Genomic DNA, 23,773 nt, shown 5'->3' on the forward strand with positions numbered 1-23,773 from the left:
GCCATGGGTGGTGATGGCAGCTGGGCCACTGGAGGCCATCGCCCTGGCCTCTCAGGACAGTGGAGCGTTCTGGAGTCAGCCAGCAGAGCTAGTGATGCATCTGCTGGTTTGTCCCCAGGAAGGCTGGGGCAGGGAGGGGTGGGGCGGGGCTCTGGCAGCCTGGGGCCCACTCCCTCCCTCCTGTGGGATGAGGGGACAGCAAGGAGAGAGGACAGAAACATGCCTGCACCCCGGGGGCGCTGGGAAATCTGGGCAGGGCCACGCTGAGGGGCATCCGTACCCACCGCATTCCCCCATCCCTCGGACGCAGGCTCCGCATCATCCAAGAATTCTCCGTGGGACGTTAGAGGAAGCTGTCGCCGGCCCCAGACCACAGAGGACGTTCTGGGGTCAGTACCGGAGCAGGTGCAGCTGGTGATGACCAGAAAGTGGGGGGAGGTTCCCAAGCCAGACAATAAATACTGGTGTGTGGAGCAGACTTGCCCGTAGAGAGAACGAGCTGTCCCTGAGAACCTTTACAAAATGTGTGAAAAGCACAGAACATAAAGACTAGCTTTCTTAACAAAATAAATCTTCAGACGTTATCATTTTCACAGCTAGGGCACAAAGAGGACAGCCTTTCAGAAAATAAAGTAACTTGAGCACGTCACACGTTCTCCCAATCCCTGTCCTTTCTCGCCACTTCTAGGGGGTTGTGTGTGGAACCTCTGCCCTGTTTGCTAAGCAGAGGGCAGCGTGGGCATCAGAAAGTGTGTCGTCAACAGCGGAGGCTGGTTCCTGGTGGGGGTCTGTGGTGACCCAGCCTGTCCTTCGCTTCAGCGGACGGGGACCCGCCCTGCTCACCGCATCCTCCTCTGTGTCCCGTCCCGACCTCACATCCACCCCAGCACCTGTGCACACACCTGGCATCAGGTGGGGCACCTTCCGGTCTGTGCCAGCTGGAGGTCGGCTTCTGCTGTGCTCCCCTCATCTGGACACAGCACCCTGGGCTGTTGTCACCCCGTCTCAGGCCTTCCTTCTGGAAGTTCTGCCAGACTTTCCACTTCATTAGACAGCACCTCTGGCTTCACGTGGAGTGGAGAACACCAGCGTCCGGGTTCACGCCGGCACCCACATCCTCAGTCTGCGGCTCTCTGATAGGGAGCCATGCCTGTGGATGACGAAGCAGCTTCCAAAGCCAGGCATCAGGTTACAAATCCAAATCCATTAGCGTGTGCAGACCTTCCAGATCGCGGTACACTTAACTCAGTCACACAAGGCTGGGATCTTCACAGATCTTCACGCTGATGCACTGAAGCCCAGCCTTCAGACTAGGGCAGACACAGACCCGTGGAGGAGCACATCAGGAGGGGGCTTGGAGGGGCGCTGGCCCAGGCTGAGGTTGGCGAGAGGGGCAGGGGACCTGCAGAGCAGAGGCTGGGCTTGGGGAGGGGGGCTGGGGATCTGCAGGGTGGAGGCTGGGCTTGGGGAGGGGGGCAGGGGATCTACAGAGCAGAGGCTGGGCTTGGGGAGGGGGCCTGGGGATCTGCAGGGCTGAGGCTGGGCTTGGGGAGGGGTACAGGGGATCTGCAGGGCAGAGGCTGGGCTTGGGGAGGGGGGCTGGGGATCTGTAGGGCGGAGGCTGGGCTTGGGGAGGGGGGCTGGGGATCTGCAGGGTGGAGGCTGGGCTTGAGGAGGGGGCCTGGGGATCTGCAGGGCTGAGGCTGGGCTTGGGGAGGGGTACAGGGGATCTGCAGGGCAGAGGCTGGGCTTGGGGAGCAGGGTAAGTGATATGCAGGACAGAGGCTGGGCTTGGAGGGGGGCAGGGGATCTGTAGGGCAGAGGCTGGGCTTGGGGAGGGGGGCAGGGAATCTACAGAGCAGAGGCTGGGCTTGGGGAGGGGGGCAGGGGATCTGCAGGCAGAGGCTGGGCTTGGGGTGCAGGGTAAGGGATATGCAGGACAGAGGCTGGGTTGGAGGGGGGCAGGGGATCTGTAGGGCAGAGGCTGGGCTTGGGAAGGAGGGCTGGGGATCTGCAGGGCAGAGGCTGTGCTTTGGGAGCAGGGCAAGGGATCTGCAGGAGGGACCAGGGACCGGATAGGACCAGGCACGGCACAGGGGCAGCTCCCAGGCTCCAGCAAGGACCGTCCGGGAGGCTTAGCCCTGCACGTCCGGACTGGGCTAGGGAAGCGGGTCTCAAAGATGTGAGTCCACGCCCAGAAGTGAGGAGGAAATGCCCCAGCGGTGTCCCCTCGTCTCCTTAGGTCAGGGTCCCTGGGTGGGAAGGGCTGGGGCCTGAGACATTGACCCAGGTTCTGCGGAGGTCACCTGCAGGTGGCGTCCCAGCATCCACCTTTCCTTCTAGGTCCACCCATGTGTCGTCTGGAAACGCAGTCCCCGAGGTCAGAACTGCGATCCAGGGACACCTTGGCCGCAGGGGATTTGGGGACCCAGGTCTGGTCAAGGAAGGCCCACACTGCCTAGGGTGATTGGGTCCGGGACAGTCACAACTCCCTGCCCAGACCAATCAGAGTGAGCATCAGCGTTGGTCCCAGGTCCAACAGGAAAGGCTCTGGCCCGTCCCACTGGCTGCAGGGATTGGTTCAGGCCCAGTCACGTGCCTCTACCCCATCCAATCGCAGTGAGTGTCGGGCTTTGCGGCTCGCTGAGGGGAAGGCCTGGCTTCCGGGAGGAGCTGAGGACTCACGCCGCCCGCCGCCATCTTGTCACCGTGCAGGGCCCGGAGGTGTGAGGTGACGGACCCCCTGGACCCCTGGGTTCCAGAACCCAGACCCGACGAAGACCAAGATTTGAGAGGGACGTTCTGATGCCATCGCTGGAGCGCTGGATCCAGCCGTGCCTGAGTGTGCAGGGCAGGGCCGGTCTGCGGTGGCTGCTGTCACTTCCAGCGCGAGGACCCTCCCTGCTGCCTGCGGTGGGACGATCGGGAGCCGCATCTGGGTCGTGCTCCTCCCAGCGCAGCCCTGAGCCTCCACCGTCGGGCTTGTTCTCAACCTTCGGGGACGTGAGCAGCGCCCGGGCTGTGGGGACCGAGGGGCAATGCCCGTGGTCTCCCTGGTCTCCGCGGACTCCCCGGCCTCTCTGGTCTCTGGTCTCCCCAACCTCCGTGGCCTCCCCAGTCTCCGTGGTCTCCCTTGTGTCTGTGTCCTCCCCAGTCTCCGGCCTCCCTGGTGTCCGTGGCCTCCCCTGCCTCTGCGGCCTCCTCAGTCCCCCTGGGGCCCTGGAACTCCCGAGGAGACGGGACACGCGGGACTGAGCGTGTCAGCAGCTGGAGTGACGTCCAGGCGGCACGAGCAGCCGGACCGTGGGAGCAGGTGGACCTGAGGGCGCTCAGAGCCACGGACACGGGTGTGGGCGGTGCGGAGAAGGTGGGGGTGCTACACAGGCGAGCCACACCACAGCGGGCCGTGTGCAGGTACCTCAGGTGACCCAGAGAGAGCGGGGACACGGCCGTCACAGACTGCAGTGCGAGCATCCCACCCCCCACCCCGGTGGGGGCACCCGACAGGCGGGCGGTCACGGTGTGAACGCTCAGGTGGAGCCCGGGCAGAGCCAGCAGCACGCGCACGAGGTACGCGCCAGGTAGCACGGAGGGAGCGTGGGATCAGGGGACACGGGCGACAGCACCGTCACACGGTAGGACGTGCGCAGGTGACACACGGCCCTTCACACCCAGGGGAAGTTCGTGGGCGAGCGGGCGGGCCCAGGCATGGCCCTCGATTGGCCGCACCGACAGCGCGGCTGTGACCCACACACAGGCCGACCGACACCGGCCCCTGGACTCGGAGGGACTCGGAGGTTAAGTGGGAAAGGGTCACATGGGGCCCAGTGATCCCTTCCAGCCTGAGAGCGGGACGCTCGGGCCAGCCGAGTTGGGACACCAGGCTGTGGGGTGACAGGGACCCTCAGCGCGTCTTCACGCTTGCTCTGCAGGGGGAGATGGGGTGCCGCACTGAGCCTCGTTTGCACCGCACGTCACGGTTGTAACTCGTTACCCTTCGATCATCCGCAGAGAAGAACGTCAACACGTTTGTGTCAGACATTCGTCGTGTGTACGCTTCTCTCTGAGCTCCGGTGGTGCAGTGAAGATTTGCAGTGAAGCCTTTATCTGTTAGATAAAAAAGAGCTTATGCAGAAGTTCCTGGTTGACTTCTGCATAAATCCTCCCGGCCTCCTCTTGCCGCGCGGCCGGCCCAGCGTCCCCCCCGTTACCAGAAACGGGGCTTCACTGGGAGGAGGGAACCGCCCAGCTGCCGGGTGGAGAACCCCCGGATCCTGGGGGCCCCGGGCATCCCCGAGGGTCGGGATGGGGGCATCAGGTGGGGGCACACCAGGTCGCGGTGCCCAACCCTGACGGCTCAGAGAGAGGCCGAGCGCGGGCCCTCACGTGAGGCGGGCGCTGGTGGAACCGTGGGGAGCCGGGCTGTGCTGGGACTCTCCGTCCTGGGACCGGCTCTGTTCTACCTGCCAGTGCCCTGGGAGTGCTCCCCCTGCCACGGGTCATTCCAGGGACGCTGGGGATAACTCGCCTGGCTGGGCCTTGGAGGACTCTGTCCCTGGGAGGTGGTGCCGTGGGCCACGTCCCCGAGGAACACCCATCTACCCGGGGTCGGGGCGAGGAGGCTGCTTCCTGGATGTTTGCCCCTCGGGCCGCTCTGAGCCCGGTTCCCGAGCTCCCCTTTCCTTCACACTGTGCACGGGGGAGCAGAAGCGGGGAAGGACTCTGAGTTCTGGGTGAAAAGCCATTAAATCTCCCAAGTCTTCTTCCAGGTTTTCTGATACTCGGCGCCGGAGGAGCCCGGGTCTGCAGCTTGGACCCAGAGAACCGTGACCCATTCCTGGCGGACATGTCACCCGTGGGTGTGTGGCCTTGGAGTCGGGGTCCTTGGGAAGTGTAGGCCCTTTCTGCATACGTCCACGACTTCTCCAGCTTGGCCACGGTAGGGCGGGGACTCCTCCCCCCCTACACACAGACCCCGCATCCCCCAGGCCTGCCCACCCTGGGACGGGCTTGGGGGCTGGGTCATCCCCTGGGGACAGTTCTGCCCGGGCTCACCCTCGGCTCTGCTCCCAGAATGTCACTGGTCCCGGTGCTGCTGGCAGAGCAGAGGGAGCTGAGAAAGAAGGCTCTGTGCGCATTCACAATGCAGCAAGGCTTTGAGAAGACATCAAAGTCTGTTCTGATTGTCAAGAACCAAACACACGTCCGGGAACGTCACCGCAGTGACCTTGTGTTTTCGTCGCCAGGCCCTCCCGGCACGTCTCCATTCTCTCAGGTCTCACGTGTGATCTTAGTGCAGACCGATACCTGCCTCAGTTTTCATTGAAAGCTCATAGCATCTGAGAGTGTTTAGAAGGAAAAGGACACCGTTCTCTCCTCTGAGATTAATTACGTGCTTGTTGGAGCCATTTAGTGCATCCGGGGAGTGTATGACAGCCCACGTGTCCCCTGTGGACCTTGCTGGACTTTGTCACTGCCTGCGGGTGCTGAGCGGGTCCAAGGACGAGAGCTTTCCGGGTCAGGTGATCAAGACTATGGACGGTCTACAGTCCCCAGACTGCTGCGGGTTCACAGTGTGGCTCAAGGCCCCCTGCTGCAGCCCTGAGTGCTTGGACCGCGGCTCACAGCTCGTGCACTGGGGTGACCTCAGCCCTGAAATCACTGGGGTGTCAGCCACAGTCAGGTGGTATTTTCCAGGGGAGAAGCTGTCCCTGTGTCTCCAGGCCTTTCCTCTCCTTCATGTATTTATCACCTGTTTTCTGAGGAGCCAGCCTCTGTCATTGGTATGTGAATATAGTCATAGCAATACAGACTCATCTCTGCCCCCAGGTTCGCAGCCTCGAGAGGGATACAGGAAGGGAATAACTAACGTAAAAACACAGAATTGCCAAGTGTACTGTTTTGGGACAGAAGATTCCTGGGAATCTGGCGAATACATAGAAGGAAGTTCAGAGCACTGACAATCGAAGGGCTTGCAGTCGAGGACAGGGCGTTCCAAGCAGAGGAAAAGCAGGTGCTAAGGTCCTGAGGTGAGAGGATGCAGACCCCACAGACCCGTTGTGCCGGGGAGGGACGCTGCGTGAGGCTCGCCCCAAGAACATGCGGTTCTTGCTGCTTGAAGTACGGCTCTTCGTTTGTTCCCTGATGTCTGATGTGAGACGACGATGACGTCAGCAATACCAACGTCCCCATACCACAAATGAGGGTATCGAGGCTCCTGGGGATAAATAGCTCGCCCAAGGCTCTTGTTCAAGAATGGCAAGGCCACGATCGGAAGCAGGCCACGTGGCTCCCTGTGTTGGGCTTCTTTGAGGTGTCTCAGTGTGGCCTGAGCTCCAAGAGGAGATGGAACACACTGCAGAGAGACTGGGTGTGGACCCAGAGCCGGGCTGTGCGGCTTTGCAAGCTGCTGTGTGTTTCAGGGTCCTTTCTGTTACGAGCAACAGGAAGCCTCAGCCAAACCGGCGTGAGCGAGAAGATAAACTATCGGTGCGCTTAGCTGGAATGTCTAGCTCGATTTCAGGCCTGGCTTGATCCAGGTGCTCAGTGAGTGGCATCAGCAGGGTCCGTTCTTTCCTCTCCTTTTCTGTGCCGGCTCTGTCCATCCTCTTTATTTAACATACTCTCAGAAGTCTCAAGAAATGCTGACTGCTTCTTCACAGAAGGCAGGGTCTCCTCTGCGTGGGCCAGAGAATGCCGGGTTGAGGCACATGACGTCTGAACCAATCACCGTGGCTCAGAAGGAAGCGCTGGTGGGTGCAGGCTTAGGGCATGTGAGCCACCCCACAGAATCCAGAGGAATGTCGTGTCTGGGGTCCTGGGCCAGAGGGAAGGCCCCAGAGGTGAATGGAGACCTGGAGACGGACCAGGAAATGGAAGCGTGAGGTACAGCAAATTCCACTTTCCAGGCCCTTTGGGCGGGGGTCGGTGTGCACGCCAGCTCCAAACACAGAGGGCGAGGACAGACGGACGAAAGGGGCAGCCACTCCAGATGGGTGGGCAGGTGGCGAGGGACCTCCCGTCTGAGGCTTGTCTTGGCCAGAGGATGAGGAGATCCCTGCCCTGCCCCCCGAATCCCAGAGGCTATAGAGAGGCCTTAGTGGGGCTCTGTCACCACACCATCCAGAGGGCCTCAGCACCTTCGAGGCCACGTTCTTGAAAACGGCTCTGACGGCAGGAGCAAGTGGGCGGATGGCGCCGTCCAGGGATGGGAGGGTGGGGGGCCTCTGACTGCCTGGGGCCAGGCTCACGTCCTCTCGATGACCTTCTCCAACACCCCAAGCAGAGAGGGTGTGTCCCGGGGTCTGGCGGCCGAGACGGCAGCTCTAGGGAGGGGAGGACAGCTGCTGCTGGGACACAGTGGTCCAAGGGGCAGGAGAGCCTCAGATGGCCCAGAGTTGTGCCCGGCCCTCACCCACCGGGCGCTCAGGCTTGGGTGGGATGGAAGGCGCCAGAGTCCGGTGGGGGGCTCTACACCGGTGGTCCTCCAGGTGGCTGCCTGTTGGAATGACCCGGGAGGCTGCAGAATGACCGGCTCGGGCTCCCGTCTTCAGAGGCCCCGGTGCGGGTGGCCTGGGGCACAGCCTGGAAATCAGGACTCTTAAATCTCCCCAGGTGACCCTTGTGTAGCCGAGACTGAGCCACAGACGGACCCTTTCCACACACGATGGCATTTCCATGCCCCAAACCACCTGGGACCCTACCCTGTGTGAGACTGTTCATCCCACCACCCACTTAACTCTTCATTTTTCCATGTCTGCCTGCGGGCTTCCTCAGTAACTGGGGGACAAATCAGCGTCTGACCTGGCCAGCCCTTCTTCTTTGGCTGTGCTGATTTGCTGACGATTTCCTGGGTGGCACGGAGACCGTGGTTGGGAGTTAGATGGATCCTCACCTAAGCCTGGCCCGAGAGGAAGTGACTGAGAGGTGGCCACTGAGTTCGCCCCCAGGGCCATCCCAAGCACATCACACCCAGCTGGCAAACATGTTTCCCCCTCCTCCCTCCTCCCATCCATCCCTCCACCCGTCCTCCATCAGTCCCTCATCCCTGCATCTCTCCACCCATCCATCCTCCATCCATCCATCATCCCTGCATCCCTTCATCCGTCCACCCTCCATCAGTCCGTCCATCCCTGCATCCCTCCATCCGGCTGCCTACAGGGACCAGCTTTGGATGGACATCTCCACCTATGTCTGTGTAAAGGGAGATGCACCCAGACCCACATCTCCCGGGAAGAAGACGGAGGTCCAGTCTGACCGAGTGCGACCCCGATGTGACATGTTTACCAAGAACTGTACAGGCCTGGGTGTTGTGCGGTCGATTTGGATGCAGAAATTCAGAGTAGGTGGAATTCTTAAAAAAAAAAAAAAAAAAAAAAAAGTTTCGTTTTTGCATGGCTCTAAATTTGAATCTGCTTCCTATTGGGTGGATGGAGGTGGTTCCTAAAAATGTGTCCCGGCAACGTGATGAGTCAGAGCACCAGGCTGAGCAGGTTCCAGTGTGGATGGAGAGGAAAAGCCCGGATGAGAGTCAGTGAGAGCCCAGGCCCATTAGCACCATACCTAAGATCTGGGATACGGATGTATACAGTCAGTACTCAGCAGCGACCTGGCAGCACGGCTGCATGCAGTAGGTTCTCAGCAACGGCCTGAAACTGTAGAGGTACACAGTGGGTGCTCAGCAAAGGCCTGGCACCACGGGTGTATACAGTAAACCCTTCGCGATGGTCTAACATGGCGGATATGTGCGGCACCCGCTCAGCGACTGCCTGGCACTATGAATGTGCACAGTGGGGGCTCAGTGATGGTCTGGGGGGCGTGTCTCCACAGCCTGCTGTTCACCAGATCCTTGGAGGGGTGCCAAGAGGGGAGGGGGGCTCCTGAGATCCACAATGGGTCACATGCCCTCCAGGTAAGGAAGGGATTTTCAAGATGTAGCACCTGCGGGGGGCGGGAGGTCACCTGAGGAGGTGTCAGTGAGCAGTGACAGCCAGGCCACAGAGGCTCTCAGGATGACCCACTAACACCCACCCGCATACACTGAGTGCCTACTCTGTGCAGGCCCTCTTCTGGGTGCTCCTTCACTCAACTGAGCAGCACCAGGCGGGAGGCACGTCTCTCCATCACGACGGGGCACATTCATCCAGACAGGAACACCGTTTGAAGGAGCCTCCACTTCCAGCAGCGTGGCATCGAGTGTCAGAATCCACGAGACGCTGTGGGTCCCCACGTCACACTCCCCCAGCACGAGTCTGCTGGGCAGGAGCCCAGGCACCCGCTTCCCGGGAGAGGCACCGCGGATGCCTCTGGCCTTCTGCAGAAGGAACCATCCTTGTCAGAGGGGTGTCTTTAACAACCTGAACACAAAGTCACATAGTACTGAACAGAAACGGGTCACAGTCAAGGGCACAGAGCGAGCGGATTTTCATTTGAAAGACCGAACTCGTGTGTAGATACACTTCTCACGTCTCGCGTTCACGTGCTCCCAGTGTCTTCGGCAGTTCCCTCCGGAGGATGTGATTGTGGGGGCTTTTCTCTTTCTTCCACTTGCATGTACACTTTATTTTTGAAAACAGCTTTATTGAGATATTTAAATTTTAAACTTTAAAGTATGTATTTTGTAAGAAAAGAATTATGTTAACAGACAGCAGAGGACCTTACACACGCAGCGGTTGGCAGCTGGGTACCCAGGAACGTGGAAAGGATTTTGTACCCTAATTAGAGCCACGCACTTGATGGGACGGGAAGCGGTTGAAAGAAACATCTAGCAGGAGCGTGAGGTTCATAGGCAGATGTAAAATTCTCAAGCATCTACTTTAAAAAGTTGCTTTAAATCAATAATAATAAATTGTGCTATTGGCCTAAAGGCAAAACTTGATTCATTTTTCCAGAAAAACAAAAGTGTGGGAACGTTGTGCTCAGCAAGTGACAGAAATCTCTCGTGGGGTGGGAAGCCCACGCAGGCAGAGACATCCAAGGATGGATCCCAAATGCCATGTGATCACAGGCAGTGGGGTGCCGAGGAAGGGCCCTGAGGACTGGGGGGCCCCAGAGAGGCCGGCAGGAGGGGAGAGACAGTGATTCCCTCTGGTTTCAGCCAGACTCAATGTCGTGAGGGGTGTAGCAACCGTGGGGGGGAGTGCGGGCCGTCCGCCCCCTGCCCGCAGCCTCCCGTCGCCAGCCGAGCATCGGAAAAGACGAATGAAGCCGATCTTAACCCAGCAGCCCGGAAACCCACCGGCCCGGCCGGTAATGCATCCCCTGGGCCCGTCCTGGGCCGCTTCCAGGCATCGCCCGCTGACGCCCAGCGTCCTGTCTTACAGGTGCGAGGCGGCGCCGCGACAGGAAGCTGGCCGGAGCGGCCGGGAGCGGGAGGTAAAACATCCCTGTCACTCGAGACCGAAGAGTAACGAGGGGCCTCCAGGACCCACGACGACGGCCGAGCCCGCCCTCCCCGTGAGCCGGGCCCGTCCACATCAGAACCCTCTCTGCCGACTGCTTTTCTCTGGGGGCTGTTCTCGCAGGCAGGGGGCGGCGGGGGGCGCAGACAGGAGGTGAGAACACCTGGGCTGGGACCCCAGCAGGCAGGTGAGTTCCAACCCCTGCTGCCCCCGGTGCGGCCCGGCACGCCCTGGGAGCCCCTCGGAGAGGCAGACTCTGGGCCCCGGCCTAGCATCTTCGGGGAGGCAAGCCCCAGCCCACCCTGCCCTGAGGGGCCCGGGGCTGAGCCAAGGCCAGGGCGGGTGCAGTCTGCAGTCAGCACAGCGAGGGGGAGGGGCAGGACACGTCCTGGTGGGGCTGCACCCGCCAGGGGGGCGCGTCAGCCCTGAGCCGCGGGAAACCACAGTCCACGGGAGCCTAGGCAAGACAGAAGTGACTTCTCACTCGCGAAAGAACACTCGTCTGTCTTGTTTCTAGGAATTTCTCAACATCTGGTTCCTCCTTATGTTGAAGCAGGCCGCGTGAGCTCCAGCGCCCACATCCACGTTCCAGCTGCCTGGGCCGGGCAGGCCGCCGTCCTCATCTGACCCCGCCCTCCCGACCTTCCCCGGCCACCTCCGGGCTTGGGGAGCAGCTTCACGCAGAGCCACGGCAGCCACGGCCCGCGTCCCAGGATGGGCGCTGGGAAGGCACAGTGGTTCTCCGGGCAGGGCCAGGCGTGAGCGTCCTAGGGGCCCGGTGCTCCCCGCCCCCACATGGGGAGAGAGCCTGCCCGGGGTCATCTGGAGGACCCCTCAGGGAGAGAAGAAAGTCCATCTGGAGGACCCCTCAGGGAGAGAAGAAAGTCGACTCACTGAGGAGAAATCTCTGGAAACCCGGAGATCTGGAAAACCTGGAGAACAGAGGGACAGAGTGGTTTGCAAACGGACAAACACAGCTTGTTCACCTAATAGAAGCGGAGGGGGCCCCAGGACCTCCAGTGACGGGAACAGGCCCCACAGCTTGCAGGGGTCAGGCCCCTCTCTCGTTTATCTGGACAGACTCCATTAGGCCCGTTAACCTCCTTCATTAACCCTCCCGTGAGGACGCCTGCTGGGGAGGGAGAGCCACGCGTCAGCCGGGGGACAGGAGGGCAGCAGGCGGCGCCCCCCAGGGCTGGCCCTCACAGCACCCCCCTCCAGTCCCAAGGCCATGAGCTGGCTTCACCCTGAACCCTACCCTCTGAACTCAGGAAGGAGTGGTCTCTGGTGCCTCGTCTGTGGTCTTATCTTCTTTCTGAAACATTTTAGGTGTTGGCCAGGTCCTCCAGACACGTCATGGACTGTATTTCCTGGCCCTACATTCTCAGTTTCCTGCCCCTCTGATTCCTTACCTGCCTCCATCATTGTCCTTCCCCCCGGGGACCCCTAAATGCAGGCATTCCCCCAAGGCTCTATTATTGGCCACCTCTCCTTTGCAAATTCTCCCTTGGGATGCCACCTACCCCGCCCCACCATGGTCCAAGTATCACGTGAATAACTCCCGTCTCTGCATCTCCAGCCCTGACTCCTTCTCCAGACTCCGTCTACGCTGAAGTTCTGCCATGTGACATCCCTGATAGGCTCAGGGTCCATCCAGGCACCAATACCAGCTCCCGCCATCTTGTTCAAGGCAACTTATCCTTCTGGCGCCCAGGTCCCAAGTATTGATGTCTCCTTTGATCCTTGAATTCGGCTCATGACCCACATCCAATCCAAGACCAAGGTACAGGAGTCTCCTGGATCTGTTTCCAGATAAAACAGGTGTCAGTGACGGCATTCAGTGGCACCGAGAGAGAGAATCCCAGAATCCCATGTTGGTTGAGTCTCAACTCGCTGAAAAGCAGGGCTGTCTCCAGCCACTGAGCACCCTTCTCTCCCAGGAGACATTCGGGTATTCTCCAGGGACCCTCCTTGGGGTTCACAAACACCTCAAAGAAATCCCATGAGGGCGTGTGGCTGACGGGGGCCGTACATCAAAGGTTGCTCCTTCCCAGTCAGGTGGCCACTGAGTAAATGCAAATGATCAGCTCCACACAGCACATGCAACACCGGGGACACACGGTTCCACACGTGGCAAACAGGTATCGGAGGGTGAAATGCGTTATGCAGGCTGCAGAGGTGACGGCTACACACAGCAATCTGAGGCATCTCGGCGGTAATTTCCTTCCCTCTTACCGGCAGCTGGCGGGATGAATGCAGGTGCCCCTGTGGTACATCATTTGATGGGACACCTGCAGCTAGGAAGCAACCACGATGCAGAAGTAGAGAAACCAAGTCGACAGGCAGACTGGACATCCGGACGCGGCCCCTCACCCGGCCAGCAGAGTCCACCTCTATGCGGGCTGGGGAGGTGACTAGGGCCGTGGGTGCTGGGGGGGTGGGGGGACATCTCCCCAGACGTCAGTATTGACGACAATGATGCACCCCCATGAAGAAATAAGCAACTCAGGATTGCATGCAGAGGGCAAAGCCTCGTGCCCCAGTGGAGCCCACGGAACACAGCTAAGGAGATCTACTGGCTTCCCTAGAGGATCATGTTTCTCTCCTCGTTTGATGGTCGATCCCTCATGGACAGCCAAAGTTGAAGTTTCCAGGATAAAGGACAAGCACCCCGTCGCCGTGGTGCCTGTCTGCTCACCACGCTGTCTGAGGAGAGCCCGGGGCCCACGTGTGGCAGCAGATGTCAGAGCGGGACCTCAGAGCCCCGGTTCCCCTCCTTGGGGGGAGACGTTGTCAGGGGACATTGATCCTAATGGGGACGCTCAGAGTGAAGAAACCTCCTAGGGCTCCTTATCAGAGATTCTCGAATGAGAGTGTGCGTGAGCAACACGCTCGGGACGTGGCAAAATGCAGGTGGCCATCCCCTGCCCAGAGTTCCTGGCTGCGCAGGGCTGGAGCTCACACTGGTGATTGGTCATCAGGCACTGCTGGCTGAGAAGGTCCCCTGTGACGCTGATGCTGCTGGTCGGGGGAGCCCGCTTTGAGGACCAGAGGGTGTCACGCTAGAAGACCAACCTACCAAGCTGGTAGCGGACCCAGTCCTCTGCACCTCCCCAGAGAGCTTGGGGCAAAGGAGCAGGCCCTCCAGCGGGCAGAAGGGGACATTGAGGCGACCGAGGTCAAGCTTGCTCAATCATGTGACCAGACACCTGCCCCCTCTTCGGTCAGGATGACAGAGACCCCAGCTTGTAAATCACGAGGGCCCTCCTGCATCCTTGTCGCTGCAGTCTCACCATCTGGGTGGAAATGCACTCCCGATACCGTCCCCGACCCCATGCCAGCCTCCACTCGGGGAGCAGGGATGCAGCGGTGGAGGCAGGAGCTGCTTCCTGGGGCCATGACGGGGACAACAGGGGACAACAGGGCACACGGGGCTGCGGGGCGAGCACACAGCTGCTCTGGGTGGTGAGAGCTGGGAGCCTGGTGGAGCCGGGCTCAGACAGCGGAACCGGTGCTTCTGCTGGAAACCAGGGCTGGGGACACTGGCTGACCCGGAGCCAGGCTGCAGGGAGGGCAGGACAGGCCGGGACACCGGGGGGCGGGGACAGGCCAGCCTTGCAGCATGGCACTGCCTCCTCCCGCCAGGGAAGAGAGACAGACGTGCTCCCTGACCCGGGAGGCCCTTCCCGCCCCCCGGTGCTGCCCTCACCACCGTCTGGAGGCTGAGAAGGCCCAGGAGGCCCGTAGCCACTTGTCAGTTTAATTCACGGTGTTTGGGATTCATTACAGAATAATTGTCTTATCGATTTGCGGCTGACATATTTACTGCTTTTGCTTTCAGATCAGAAAAGATGCAGTGTAGCTAAAGCAACTTTAATTATGTGGGTGCTTGGGAATCATAAGAGTTGCGGGCATTTCAAATACTTTATTTTAAATTCTGGAACATGGAAATGACCGTCCATGACAAAATTTCAGGCCAGCGGGACGGGCGCCCTGAGAAGACCTTCTGCGTTCTCATACCTCAGGCCCCTTCCCTGCCCCCAGCCTGGCCCCCGGGCGAGGGTCCCCTGTGCACCCAGCCCGCTGGCCGCAGGGTGCGCTTGCTCACATGTCCCCTCTTGTTCCGGAAGCCTCATTCAGCTGGGACACCTATTTATCTACGACGCACTCAAGGGGGAGGCGGCCCTGGAAGGGCACCCTGCATGGGGGCTCGAGAGCATATGGGGACACCGCCGCCCCCACCCACGCACGTCCCGGTGCAGGAACCAGAAGGCCGGCGGGCTGCACGCTCACTCGGTCAGACAGAGTCCTGGGGCCAGTTTGCGGACGGGAGGGTGCCGGGGCCAAGCTGAGCAGGGAGTAAAGATCCTGCCCTGGGTCTGGCACGTCAACCCCCCCCAAGATGGAACCCAGTCAGGTCTAAACAAGGCGATCCGAGGTGGTCCCAATGTGCACACGTCCTCGACTTGGGCCACTCTGAGGCCCTCCCAGTACAGGGCGTGACGATGACCAGGCAGGCCCCCAGCTGCTCGACCTGGCTTCGCACAACCCGGTCAGAGGTCGGAGGCTGTAGGACAACACGGAACCCCCCACCACCTCGGTGTCTGGAAGTTACTATCAGGTGCCGAAAATAACCCGAGGGTTTCCACGGACAGTCTGGCTGGGTCACTCACAACTGCCCAACTCCCTGCCATGGCCCACAGAAAGCCAGGAGGAAGCCTTGGGGGGAGGAGGAGTTCTAGAAGTTTCTAGAAGTTTCTAGAACTCCACCGTGGGAGTCTGCCTTGTGGACTCCTCACACAGTTTCTGGCCGGCGTCTGGCAGACGCTGCCTGAAAAAAGGCCCTCAGCCACCAGAGTTATGAGATGTGACTCCAGGAATTCCGGAGAGAAACCAGCTCCTCTGCTATTTCACTTCTTTCCAGAGCATCAGGACGGCCAAGAGCCTGGGGCTCCCCGGGAGAGGGCATCCCCGCATCTGGGGACAGCCCTGGGGGCCCTGACCACTGGCCGGGGTCAGGCCACCTCCTCCGCAGCGGATGTCCCCGCGGGCGGCCTCGTTCACTCCCTCCACCACCGCTCACTGAGCAGAAAACTGCCTTGACTCGTGTCCAGTTCCGTTCAGTCATGCTCCTGCCCAGTAAGTGCCAACGGGACTCCTGGGAGCCGCGGGCGTGTGTGCCAGGAGCTGGCGTCACAGAGCAGGTGTCACACACACACTGGGAGGACAGCGGGGGGAACGGGCCGGGTGTGGCCTGCAGACACGGAAGATGGGGTCCGGCCCGAGGAGGCCCGGGGAGGCAGGCAGGGCCACACGGGTGATGCGGGACGAGAAGGATGACGGGCACTCGCTGGCGTTGCTGGATCCGCCCGCAACCCACGCCCTTCTAGTAACGGGCCTGCATTCTCCCTGGAGCGCCATCGCCTCCGTCGTTCTGGGCGGTGGGGGCTGGCTCCTCCCCTCAGCTGGGATGGCTCTGTGACCCAAGCCCGGCTAACCGCATCATCAGATTCCCCTGCCGGAGACTCGCCCGGCGGCAGACACGGGGCCCTGGGCGGAGCGCGACACTCTTGATTTCCCACCTAAATGACTGAGAAAGAAGAGCGCTGCGCTTTCTAGAAGATGCAGGTATTCGTGAGACTCGGATCCCACATGGAGACCCACCGCACGAAAAGGGAATCAGATTTGTGAGGCAGAAAGGGAAGACAAAACCGCGGTACTGTCACAGGAGCCCCTGGATCGAGCCACGTCTGAAGCCGCCACCCTGGACGTTTCTGTTGTACGAGGCAGTGAAGTCTAGTATTTGCGAGAGCTGCTTTGAGTTGTGTTTCTGCCACTTGAGATCGTATTACGACAAAGACAAACCTGCCTGGTATTTTTCAATGCCACGTCAGGGTCTGCTCGGGGATGGGGAATTGGAAGAAACTCTCGCACTAATAACGAAGATTTAAAAACTTGCTCTGGATCAGCGTTTCCCAGAGCTCTCAGTCATTCTGTATAAAGAGCCCCAAGTTCAATAGCACCCTGGGGAGCTCTGGCCTGACCACGGGGAACCTCTCTCTTCTCCTCTTCTAGAGGACACTGGGCTGCTCAGAGATTTTCTGAGCTAATGTGTTTATGAATCTCAAACAGGGAGGGAGAGACACAGCACTTCCCAGCCCAGCTGCCCTGGGAGTTTGTTTTGAGGGCACACACGGAAACACAGCGTCCTCCACGCACACGCACACGCACACGCACACGCACACGTGCACACACACGAGAATTTGGAGGTGAAACCGTAGGAATGCAAGTCTATTTCTGGAAACCACCTACTCTGGCTACAGGGGACACGGCGCGTCCTCGGGGCTCTGTCCGTTCGGCACCTGAGCACCCGAGCCTCTCTGTCTGCTCCCCTGCAGTGAAGGGAAGAGAGCAGCAGAGGCTCCCGGCAAGATGCTAAGACGTCTGCAGCGGAAGCCTCACACAGTCGTCCGAGGAACCGCCAGCCTTGTGCCCGGTCAGAGTGTCTGCTTCCCGGACACGTTTTCCCAGCTCAACCACATCTCGGTGCGACATTCTTCCATCTGGGATCCGACGCCCACGCGTTTGCCCCACGGCTCTCCCGCTTGCTGGGTCTCCAGATACTTGGGAGACGGTCTCTGTACGGAGGAGGGGCCAGGTCACAGGGTAGTGGCAGTGACAGACGGTCTGTCCGAGAAGAGGGTCCCCCGCTCTCTGCGGTCTCTGAGGCACGCGGCAGGAGCCCAGCACCTGGCTGAGTGTGTGTGTTCAGAGGCGGGAGAACGAGGCTGAGGAGACAGCCAGCAGGCAAATCTTGGGCTCTGTGGCCACGGGATGCCTGGCTCTGTTCCCGGGGCCGCCCCAGACCCACTGTGTGGCCTCAAGGAAGTTCCTGACCCTCTCGGAGCCTCCAGGGTCTCCCTATGGAAACAGGCTGTGAATGTCTGGCCCTCAAAACAGCTTTGCTTGGACTCCACAGGTTCTGAAATTATCTGTTAATTGTCATACTTTCAGGTGGATCAAGGTTGACCACCCCCCCCAACGACACCAGTTCTCCTACACTCCGCTGTTTTACAGGTTATGTGTCCTGTCTGGTCTTGAGGACACATGGGTGTGCAACCCCATTAGGTGTCTTCAGGGAAAGCATTCGTGAAGAACAGAGCCCTGGTTTCATAACACGGCCCCATCCAGGTCATCATACCGTGTTGTCACCCTTGCCTTGTCAACAGCACCTCTATTCCAAATAGATTCAGGCTGGAATAAAACATATGAAACATTAAGGGAGTAAGGTAACGCAAGGCCGGCAGAGACTCTGTGTCCACCAACATCCGTCCCTCCTTCCTCCTCTCAGTATGACACCCAACGTCTGATGCTAGCTTACCCAGCTCTCTCCAGACACTACATTTTCCAGAAGCTTTGCAGAGAATACATTTCTGACCATGCCCTGTAGAGACTACATTTCCCAGCATTCCTGGCAGAGACCGTCTTTCCCAGCATCCCTTGCAGAGACCACACTTCCTCCCATCCCTGGTGGAGACCATCTTTCCAGCATCTCTCGTGGTGACCACCTTTCCCAGCATTCCTTGCAGAGGCCACACTTCCTCCCATTCCCATGCAACCCTCAGCGATCCCGGCTACAGCATCCTGCCCTGAGCCAGTCCCATGTCCCCTTGTCTAAGGAAGCACCTTGCCTTCCTGGGCCACCTGCACGTGTACTGGGAACCGTCTTCAGCCAGCTCTGAGGAGTCCCCAGGCTGGGGCCGACTCCCTGCTGACCATGGCCCCTCTCCTACATTGTTTCTCTCGGGCACTGCCGTGTTCTTTGTTCCCTTGTTTGCTGCCTGTCCCCCACCGCACTGTAGGGACGATCAGAGCAGGGGTGTCCCCTGAATCCTCCCCAGGTGTTCCAGACTTTAATAAATACCTGCTGAATGAACAAATGAATGAATGAGTCTTTGGGAGGCCTGGGCCATGGTTCTGCATGCGGGGACCCAAAGGTGGGACCTGCCCTGGGGGAACTTGTGGTCTGTGGCCAAAGCACGGGGACAAGGGAGGGGGAAAAATGCAGCAAGGGCACCCGAGTTGTGCCGGCAGGACAGGAGCCAAGAAAGTGTCTGCCCATCCAGATCGGATGACACCAGCTGAGTCAGTGGCCACCAGACAATGTCCAGGATATGGAACCCATGGGACGTGGGAATTGACCTGAGAGCCAGGGTCTCAGGGGGTCAGGAATGGATCCTGGTTGGCGGGCTGGGGGGACATGGTGCTCACACCTGGGCCACCACTTCAAAGCTCACGTGGAAGGAAACAAGGTGATGTTGGAGGATAAGGAGGCTCAGACCTCAACACTCAGGCAGCACCAGGGATGCCTTGTGGCAAAGGCAAGAACTCAGGTGTCATTACGTAGCCCAACCCTCCAGCAGGAGACAGGGCCTCGTATGCGCACCATGACTCCTCGGTGTGGACAAGAACAAAGTTAAAGACACAAGCCAGCAGGTCTTTACCATTATTGCCCCAGGGGAGTTTCCTTCCTCTCCTGCCCTCCCAGGGTGCCGAGAATGAGGATAAAGACTGCCACCTACCCCCTTCTTTTTAAAAAAATTTTTTTTTTAACGTTTATTTTTGAGACAGAGACAGAGCATGAACAGGGGAGGGGCAGAGAGAGAGGGAGACAAAGAATCCGAAACAGGCTCCAGGCTCTGAGCCATCAGCACAGAGCCCGACGCGGGGCTCGAACTCACGGACCGCGAGATGGTGACCTGAGCTGAAGCCAGACGCTCAACCGACTGAGCCACCCAGGCGCCCCGCCACCTACCCACTTCTACCCCACCTGTCTCTGCCTCCCCCACCTGCCCCCCCATCCCCACAAGAGTAAGGGAGAAGAAACAAATTGCCAGTGGCCTGGACGGAACCCTGAGTCCCACTGTGCCTGGGGGGCCAAGCAGAGAGATGGACCCACGTTTCTGGTAACGCAGTTTGAGCTCCTGGATCGGGGCAGACACGCAGCCAGCACTTAGCCCCTCAGGATCGGGTCCGAAGGGACCGGCCGCCCCGTGGAGCCGGTTCAGGGCCTCTGACGACGGGGCCCACCTGTCCTGCCCCAACCACCAAGCCCCTGCTGCGGGCGCATGGGCACCTCATTCCCGCCCTCCCCCTTTGCAATTTCTAGAAGGAAACCTCAGAGAAAGGAAGCCCCGTTTCCTCCGAAACAATCACCCGAACTCCAAACACACTTCTTTCCATCACCCTCTGTCAGGACGCCTGGTTACCAAGGCAACCACGAGACTCACTGCACACTTTCCTTTATTGTTTCCCGAGACTTTATTAAATATTCCTCTGCCTTTCAAGTCCCCCACCCAAGATGGGAGGCATCCTAATGACTGTTCACGGGTGTCTCCCGCTGGAGGGAGCTCCTGTGGAAACACATGCCTGTGTCCTGCCATCTGTCCAGGCTGGGAACCCAGATGGGGCTGGAGTCTGTCGCTGGCAGTGACCTGTGCTGCCCACACCCGACCCGAAACTCACTTCTGTCTTCCCGGCCTCCCCCACCCCTGGATTCCCAGCCACACCTCCCTCCCTGGCGGCTATTTCCAGTCTCGGGCCGGAGTGTCCTTCATGGGTTCTTTAATGCTATTTAACCAAAATGGAGTCGTCATGATGAATTATGGATCAAACATTCCCTGACCCGAGCTGCTCAGGGGGGTGGGGAGGGGACAGTAAGAGCCAGGAAAGTGGTATCTGTGTGACCCAGGGGTGACGCTTCCTGACGACCCTGTGCCCTCCTGTTGCCACATTCGATTTCGCTTGCCATTGACAGACAGGTCAGGGGGTCAGGGGAAGGTGCATTAGCTGTCCCCTGAGTGCCCCCCCCAAGTCTGTGATTCTTGATTTTATCAGATTATTACTCATGCTCGTGAGCAGTTAAGACAGCGCAGGGGTGTCTAGGATTATGAAAGTGTAAGAACACTCAAGAGGTTCAGCCATCGGACAGAATCTTGTTTGATCTTGAGGTGATGGGTGGCCTTTGACCTCAGCTCCTAGCATCGCACCTCCTGGTTGTAAGTGTTCAGAAGTGGGTTCGGTCCACCTCTTGGGGTGGAGAATCTGGTCCATCAAATTTTGTCCCTGGAGACAGGGACAAGTGGTCTGGGGACCAAGGACAGGAGACTGACTTTTTCCCACAACCCTTTACACACTTAGATGTTTTCCTCTGCATTTATTATCTGCTTCAAAAATAAAGATGCTATTAAAAACACCCAGCCAGATGATGGTGAGGTGTCTGATGAGTGTGGCAATTATAAGACAACCCTGCCAACAACTCGTCTGTGCACACCCCCTGCTGGAACACGGTGTCCACGACTCTCTCAGGAACAGCGCAGCCTGGCCCCGGGGGACCGTGGCAGAGACACATTCGGACTCGTGTCCTCCTTCCCAAACCCTTCTTCATCCCCGTGATCCTTCAGGATGGTCCCCTGTTTACCTGAGACGGGCTCGAGTCTCTGGCACCGGTGAACGATGACTCCAGGCACATCGTGGGGCCTTCCGGGGACTATCGCAATGTCGAGCAAAGGGGGTGCCACACATCAGCCTTCGTCTTGGGAGGAAGAGAGGGAGGCTGACCGTAAGTTCTGCTGCCATGACGAGTGTCTTAGTCCCCTCGGGATGCCGTCAGGACCCCAGAGCCTGCGGACGTACAAACAACGCACACTGGTTCCTCACGGTTCTGGAAGCTGGGCGCCCCGGCTCGAGGGGCTGGCAGATTCAGTGCCCGGGGAGACCCCCCTCCTGGCTCATGGATGCCGTCTTCGTGCTGTGCCCTCACGTGGCGGGTGAGGGCAGGGGTCCCAGGGGTCTCTTTTACAAGAACACGAATCCCATTCACGGGGGCTTCACCCTCATGACCTAGTCGCCCCCCAAAGGCCCCACCTCCTAACACCATCACCCTGGGGGTTAAGATTTAAACATGAATTTGGGGAGGACCCAAACTTTCAGACCATGGCGACCCGGGTTTTGTTTTTTCTTGGCTGCAGTCATTTTTTTTTTTTTTTTCACCCTGGCAGATGTCCCTGTGGCATAATTTGTTAGGGCCTTCCATATACTGTGATATATTCACTTTTTTCTTCCCAAATTCAGCGTGCCAGTCACAGGAACAGGAGAAAAGTAATTATTGCAATTGTCTGACAAGGATCGCTGGAACAGACGAACGAACAAATACAGAAGGTCTGTAATTGAGAACACCGCGGTCCTCGTGCAGAGCTCCCCGCCGAATTCATCATCTCGGGCGGGTCCGTCCTCACTTCCAAGACTGCGTGTTCCATTTGGCCTCTAGGCGCTTATCACACTCGTTCTGTTTTCATTAGGTCGCTTGCTTGTCTTTCCACGGGACACACCAATGAGAAATTAAAAACAGCTTAGAAGCATGTGCTGGGGCCATTCAAACGTTTCGGGAAGCGCTGGGAACAAACGGCAGAAAATCCATGCACGTTGTCACCCCAAAATGAGGTAGGAGGCTGAGTGTTAGCAGCAGGCCACAGCAGACGTGGGAGGGCAGGGGACTGGCCGTGGGCCGGGTCCTGTGGGAGGGTGGTCCCCAGCAAACCACCCACCCCCCCAGCACAGCGTCTGCAGCAAGGGTCGCCTGGGGGAACGAGCTGGTGCCTGGGACCCCGACGGACTCAGACGATGGGTCCCCCGGGAAGCTTTGGGGGCACAGCAGAAAAACACAATCGTGTTGTGCTGGCCGGAAGGAAAGCGCAAAGGGCAAGAATCTCTTTCGAGCTGAGGGCTCTTGCCTGCTGGGGGATCAGGAGGCCTTTCCGTCCGGGGCCTCCCTCGGGGCCAACGTTTCTGAAGGCAGGTTCAGCCTCGCTGGGCTGCAGTGGGGAGGTGGCCGCACCGGGGGTGGGGGGCGGGGAGGAGAGCTCTCTGTCCCTGGCTTGGGCCAACCACTCTCCCGGGTGGCCTCGTCCTCTGTCCTTGCCGTCTCCCCGCCTCCCTGTGAGGGGACGGAAGGTCCCCACGGGGAGCTGAGGAGTCCTGCTGACCACCGAGAGCAGAGCTGAGACCCACTCATCAGCGACCCCTGGACCACCCAGCTGCACGTAAGTCCCTGGAACTTTCTTTATTCAAGGCCCCACGTTCTCTGCTTCACTCTTGCCCATTTGCATGAGAGTCTGTTCTCTGCTTCACTCTTGCCCATTTGCATGAGAGTCTGTCGCTTAGGGAGAGAGCCCTGACTGATACCGACAGGCTTTCTCCTGCAGGCGACCTGGAAAGGGTCCCGCTGGTTGGCACCTGCTGGGAATCTGCCTCCACTGCCGGCCGTGCTTCCTGGGATGGCCTCACTGACCCCCCAGGGCCCTGTGATAGGTTCTGTCGTCCCATATCCAGACGGGGAGACTGAGGCTGGAAGGAATTAAAATTCTTGCCTGACAGCCTCTAGCCACCAGAGGGGGAGGCACCCAGGAACGTGCACGCGCTGCCCCCAGCCCGGGCGCCTGGGGGGTCTCAGTCGGTTGGGTGTCTGACTCTGGCTCAGGTCACGATCTCACAGTTCGTGGGTTCGAGCCCCACGTCGGGCTCTGTGCTGACAGCTCGGAGCCTGGATCCCGCTTTGGATTCTGTGCCTCCCTCTCTCTCTGCCCCTCCCTTGCTCACGCTCTGTCTTGCTGTCTCTCTCTCTCAAAAATAAAAAAGAATAAAAAAAAAGAACTACAAATTTAACTCTCTGTGTGCATCTCCTGTACATCATACACATTGAATTCTACACCTTCCATGTTCAAATCTCCATACACCCCCAGACTTTATCAAATTCCTTGTTTCTTTATTACTTACTTATTTAATTTGAATCCAAGATAGTTAGCATGTAGTGCAATGATGGTTTCAGGAGTAGAATTTAGTGATTCATCACCTGCTTACAACACCCAGTGCTGATCCCAACAAGTGCCCTCCTCAATGCAACAGGCGGGGGCCTGACCAGGACTGCCTGGCAGGAGGCAGCAAGTTCCACTCCTGTCCCAGTGAGGACTGGAGCCCTGACCGCAGCCCCATAAGCCAGGGAGGGTCCTACAGCTTCTTAATGTTTACAGACAAATGAGACACCATTTTCCTCCACCAGCAAGAACTAGGTTCCACTCACTCACTGTTCAACCAACAGTCCTAACCTATGAAAATATCTTCTCCACACTTCTTAGCACGTCATCCCTACCACCTGTTACCATGACAACGCACACACCCTAATGAGCTAGGTTCATGAATACCCGACGCTGATGGTGAGAGCTCCCCCAAGTTTCATCCATCACCATTTCACGTTTAGGCTCTCAGCTCTTACGGACTTCTCAATGTTTCCACAATCCTAAATGACCAGGTATTTC

This window comes from Lynx rufus, unplaced genomic scaffold (assembly GCF_022079265.1).
Source record: "Lynx rufus isolate CCGP_SWC_20201006 ecotype Redwood Valley unplaced genomic scaffold, mLynRuf1.p SCAF_33, whole genome shotgun sequence".
Lineage (NCBI taxonomy): Eukaryota > Metazoa > Chordata > Mammalia > Carnivora > Felidae > Lynx > Lynx rufus.